At 36.7% G+C, this 6,092-nt stretch overlaps 1 pseudogene; it reads right to left on the bottom strand.

Annotated features, from left to right (window-relative positions):
• Nucleotides 1–3,393: 3,393 nt before the first annotated feature.
• LOC111739463 lies at nucleotides 3,394–3,512 on the bottom strand (annotated as a pseudogene).
• Between the last annotated feature and the right edge of the window lie 2,580 nt (nucleotides 3,513–6,092).

Here is a 6,092-nt window from a genome sequence, read left to right as displayed (position 1 = left end):
GGCGTGACCTCAGTTCCTGGCAGCTCTCTGTTCTTGGTTGCAGTTCCTCTTGAGGCCTGTATGAACCCACTCATCTTATATTCCAGAAGACACCCCTTTATTTTTCCAATTGCCCCCGTTTTTATCTGTGTAAACTACTTCCAGTGCGTTTTTGTTACCTGTAACCAGAAACCTGACTAAGACATGCCAGCTTGAAATTGTCTTCCTCGTGAATTCAGTCCCTGAATGACAATGCAGATCTGAGACTGGGAACACTGAGAGAATATTCACATTCCCCTATCCCCAGAGAAAAGGTGGAGAAGGCACAAGGGGCCCATGGGCACTGACTGTTTTGCTCTTCTATTGAGGGAAAAGTGACCCAGGCCCATGGCATCAGGGCACATGGCCAGCATCTGTGCATATCTGAAGGGCTTTGTGGGACAACTTGGGCCGTGGAAGATTCTGAGAGAGAGTTTCAAATCTACGTAAGTGTGTCTTGGGAGGAGTGGCTGCTTTGGGAGGCCAGGTCTCCTGAGACTCAAGGCTTGACAGAGTGGATCCAGTAGGAGATGGGCTGCACAATGCTTAAGATCTCTTCCTGCTTCAGGATCCCAAACCAATGAAATTTTGTAAAATGAATTTGTCATCAGCGCTTCGATGATTCCAGATCCTGGAGGACTGGGGTGTAAAGGAAGTGAATGAAGTTCTCTGACCTAGGCTGAACTAATTAATTGCCTCCAAGGAAATGGAACCATATAGAGACAATAACCAGTTTCAGCTGGGTCCCAGAATGGGAGGGACCTCAGGAAGCCCTTCACTCACCTCAGAGGCCCACCCAAGCCTCCACACCTCCTGCCTGGCAGGTACTTCTAGGTGATGCTAGGAGTCTTTTTTTCTACGTGACTTTAGAAAGGGGGCCTCTTCTGTCTGGCGCACCCTGTCCTGGAAGTCTCCCTCGCGCTCTCCAGTTACTCTCTCCCAGTTACTCTTTCTTTGATAATAATCCTGCCTCACGTCTCCCCTCCTGCTCCCCCCATAGTGCCTCCCCTTCATTCGCTCTCCTCTCTCCTCGTTCTCCTATTGTTCTGGAATCCTTTCCTGTGCACCACACCTCACGCATCCAAAGCTTTTCCTAAATTGTATGTAACCTCACTAGCTGATTGCTTCTTGCATCTCAGCACAGGACAGCTGTAGGGAAGTGGAGCTGGGATCTTCTTGAGGATATTCAAGTCCACTGTTCACTGACTGCATCCCTTGGAGCTGCCATCTTGTGTACGGAGATGGGGTAATTACTGTCTCTATATACATCTGCTCTGATGTATATAGGCTGCTGAAGCTTTCAAAGTTAAGACAACATTTTAGAGTATTCTGGCAGCATTTCTCTGGAAGTGCCAATTAACCCAGGAGCCCATGGAAGGGGAATTGAAGGTCCTGGGCTTCAGACCAAATTTGGCCTCCACAGAAACCCAGGACAGTGATTGAGTCTGAACTTGGAACTCGGGCTGAGGGTGGACCTGCAAGCCTGGCCTCTGTTTGGATGCTCACCACCTACTCATTATTCATCAGTCACTGCTTCATTTGTCTGTTTACTGTTAACCTCTAATCTATTTATCACTCACTCCTTTATTCCTCATTTGTCCATTTTTTAATTTATATATGTGTTCTTGATCTGTTTACTAATCCATATACTCATTTATTTGTTCTTTCTATTTCCAGCTTTACAGAGGCATGGAACACAGGACACACTGAAAGTGTACAATCTGATAAATCTTGATATATGTCTACAGCCATGAAGTCATCACCACAATAAGGATAATGAACACACCCATTACCCCAGAAGTTTCCTCATGCTCTGAGGTACTCCCCACCTCTAGCCAACCACTGATCTGCTTTCTGTCACTGCAGATTAATTAGAATTTTATAGAGTTTTATATAGTGTAATTCTACAGTACACATTCTTTTTTTCCCCTTCTGCGTCTTTAGCATAAATGTTCCTCTATGCTGTAGCATGTATCAGTACTTCATTCTTCTTTATGGCTGAATAATATTCCATTGTATAGATAGACCCCAATTTGTTCATCCATCCACCTGTGTTCCAGTACTGGACCATTACAAATAAAACTGCTATGAATATTCACTCACAGGTCATTGTAAAGACATAGTCTTTCATTTCTTTCGGGTAAATACCAAGGAGTGCAACAGCCAGATCTTATAGCAAGTGTGTGTTTAACTTTATTATTAGTTGAGAAATTTTACTGAGATAATTATAGATTCACATGCAGTTTTAAGAAGTGATACAGAGAGAACTTGTGTACTTATACCCATTTCCTCCCAGTGATAACATTTTGTAACACTATAGCACAATATTACAACCAGGATGTTGACATTGATAATCCAGCCACTTTATTGGTTTCTTCAGTTTTACTTGTATGAATTTGAGTATGTGTATTCAGTTACATACAATTTATCACATATGTAGATTCACCTGTTCCACCTCAGTTAAGAGACTGAACAGTTCCATCAGAACTATTCCTTGTGTTGCCTTTTCTAACTACACATACCTCCCTCCTATATTGCCCCCATTCCTAACCCCAGACAATCATGAAATTGTTCTCTATTTCTAAAATTTTGTCATTTTTAAAAAATGTTATGTAAATGGAACCATATAGTATGTGCCCTCTAGGCACTGGCTTTTTTCCCTTCAGCATAAGTTCCTGGAGAGCCTTCTAAGATGCTGCCTATCTCGATCACTCTTCGTTGCTGGGTAGTATTCCGTGGTATTAATAGACCCAATTTGTTTAACCATCCGTCTGTTGAAGGACATCTGGGTTAATTCCAGTTTGGGGCTATTATGAAGAAAGCTCCTACAAACAAGTACATACAGATTTTTGTGTGAACACAGCTTTCATTTCTCTGGGATAAATGTCTAAGGGTGCAGTTGCTAGATTGCATGGTAAGTGCATACTTAGTTTTGTAAGAAACTGCTAAACTGTTTTCTAGAGTTGCTGTACCATTTTACATTTTTCACTAGCAATGTATGAATGATCTGGTTTCTCCACATCCTTGACAGCATTTGATGTCGTCACTATTTTTTAAAATTTTAGCCATTTTGATAGATGTGTAATAATATCTCATTATTGTTTTAATTTGCATTTCCCTAATGACTAATGATGTCGAACATCTTTCCATGAGTTTATTTGCCATCTATATATATATCCTCTTCTGTGAAATATCTGTTCATGTTTTTTCCTCGCTTTCTAATTGTATTCCTTGTTTGTTTTTTACTGTTGAGTATTGAAAGTTCTTTTTTTACTGTAGATACTAGTCCTTCATTGAATACGTGGTTTGCAAATGTTTTCTACCAGACTGTAGCTTGTTTTTTTTTTTTTTTTTTTTTTTTTTTTTTTTTTTTAATGCCTACAGCACCTGGTACTCTTAGGTGGTCTCCCATTCAAGTACTAACCAGTACTAACCCTGCTTAGCTTCCAAGATCAGATGGGATTAGGCTCGTTCAGGGCGGCATGGCCATAGACTCTGTAGCTTGTTTTTTTTCATCCTTTTAACAAGTTCTTTCCAAGAGCAAAAGTTTTTAATTTTAGTACAGTACAACTTATTGATTGTCCCTTTTCTAAAATATGTTTTTGATATCGACTCTAACAACTCTTTGCCTAGCCTTAGGTACTGAAGAGTTTGTCTTATTTTTTTCTAAAAGTGTTATAGTTTTACATTTTAATGGAAGTCTGTGATGCATTTTGAGTTAATTTTTGTGTAATATGTGAGGATTAGATTGAGGTTCAAATGTTTGCCTGTAAATGTCCTTCCTCAACTGGATTACCTTTGAAACTTTGTCAAAAATCAGTTAAGCATATTTTTGTGGGTCTTTTTCGGGTTCGCTATTCTGTGTCATTAATCTATGTGTCTCTCTCCCACCAAGACCACATCGTCTAAATTACTTTGACAATAATATTGAATTGGGTGATTCCTCCCAATCTATCTATTCTTCATGATCAAGATTGCTTTAATTATTCTTGGGTCTGTGACTTACCGTATAAATTTTAGAATAAGTTTGTTTATATCTACAATAAATAGTATTTTGATAGAAATATTGTATTTTGATAGAAAATACATTAAGCCTGTAGATCAATTTGAGGATCATTTAACTATTTAAAATTTTTCAATCTGTAAACACATGTCCATCAATTTATTTATGTCTTCTTTGATGTCTTTCATCAGAATTTCATAATTTTCAATATACCGAATCTATACACGTTTTGTTTAATATATACCTAAGTATTTCATTATTTTTGAAGCAGTTGTAAATAACATTGTATTTTAAATTTCAGTTTCTGCATATTCATTTCTAGTGTATAAAATGCAATTAATTTTTGTGAGGTGACCTTGCAACCTGAGAACTTGCTGAACTCATTTGTTAATTCTAGGAGTGTTTTGTTGATTTGTTGAGATTTTATACAGAGATAATCTTGTCATCTGTGGACAGAGAAGGTTTATTCCTTCCTTTCTAATCTGTATGTCTTTTACATTCTTTTCTTGCCTATTGCATTCGCTAGAACCTCTAGTACTATGTCAAATAAGAGTGGTGAGAAAAGACATTCTTGAAAAAGCCTAATATCTTTAATTATTGAGTATAATGTTAGCTGTAGATTTTTTTGTAGCTGCTTTCATCAAGAAGTTTCTTTTTATTCCTAACTTCCTGTTTTTTAAAAAAACTCATAAATGGGTGTTGGATTTTGTCAAATGCTTTTTCTGCATTAATTAATATGATCATATAATTTTTCTTTAGTTTGTTGATATGATGGATTACATTGATGGATATGATGGATTAAATATTAAATCAACTTTGCATACCTGGGCTAAATCCTATTTGGTCATTATGTATAATACCTTTTATACTTTATTGAATTTGCCTTGATAACATTTTGTTGAGAATTTTTACATCTTAATTGATGAGAGATATTAGTATCAGGGTAATACTGACCTCATAAAATGAATTGACAAATGCTTTCTCCTCTTCTGTTTTCTGAAAGAGATTGTGTAAAATTGAGGCTTTTTTTTAGCTTTATTGAAGTATAATAGACAAAAAATTGTATATATTAACCATGTACAATGTGATTTTTTGTTATATGTAGACACTGAATGATTACCACAGCCAAGATAATTAACATATACATTACTGACATAGTTATTTTGTGTGTGTGTGGTAAGGACATTTAAGATCTACTGTCTTAGCAAGTTTCAAGTATACAATATAATATTATTAACTATAGTTACCTTGCTATACATGAGATCTCCAGAACTCCATCTTGCATAACTGAAACTTTGTACCCATTGACCAACATCCCCTATATACCTCACTCCCTAGTCCCTGGCAACCATTATTCTACATTCTACTCTCTGTATGAGTTAGACTTTTTTATATTTTACACATAAGTGAGATCATGCAATATTTGTCTTTCTGTGTATGGCTTGTTTCACTTAGCATAATGTTCTCCAGATCTAACCATGTTGTTACAAATGGTAAGATCTCCTTTTTTAAGGCTCAATAATATTCTATTGCATATATATATAATCTCACATTTTCTTTATCCATTCATCTGTTGAAGGACACTTAGGTTGATTCCATATCTTGGCTATTGTGAATAACACTGCAATGAATATAAGGGTGCAGATATTGTCAAGATACTAATTTCATTTCCTTTGGATATATACCCAGAAGTGAGGTTGCTGGATAATATGGTGTTCTATTTTTAATTTTTTGAGGAACCTCCAAACTGTTACCATAATGGCTGTACCAGCTTACATTCCCACCAATAGTGCACAAGGGTTCCCTTTTTTCCACATCCTTGCCATCACTTATCTTTTGTCTTTTTGTGCTAATCATTCTAATAGGTATGAGGTAGTATCACACTGTGGTTTTGATTTGCATTTATATGATGATTAGTGATAATGAACACTTCTTAATATGTTTAGGCCATTTGTATGTCTTATTTTGAGAGGCATTGGTTAATTTTTAAATGTTTGGTAGAATTGTCCTGTAAACTCATCTGGGCCGGGGAATTTCTTTCATGGAAGGTTTTAATTATGAATTCAATTTA

This window comes from Pteropus vampyrus, unplaced genomic scaffold (genome assembly GCF_000151845.1).
Source record: "Pteropus vampyrus isolate Shadow unplaced genomic scaffold, Pvam_2.0 Scaffold50, whole genome shotgun sequence".
NCBI classification, from domain to species: Eukaryota; Metazoa; Chordata; class Mammalia; order Chiroptera; family Pteropodidae; genus Pteropus; species Pteropus vampyrus.
This window is presented reverse-complemented; position numbering and strand designations above follow the sequence as displayed.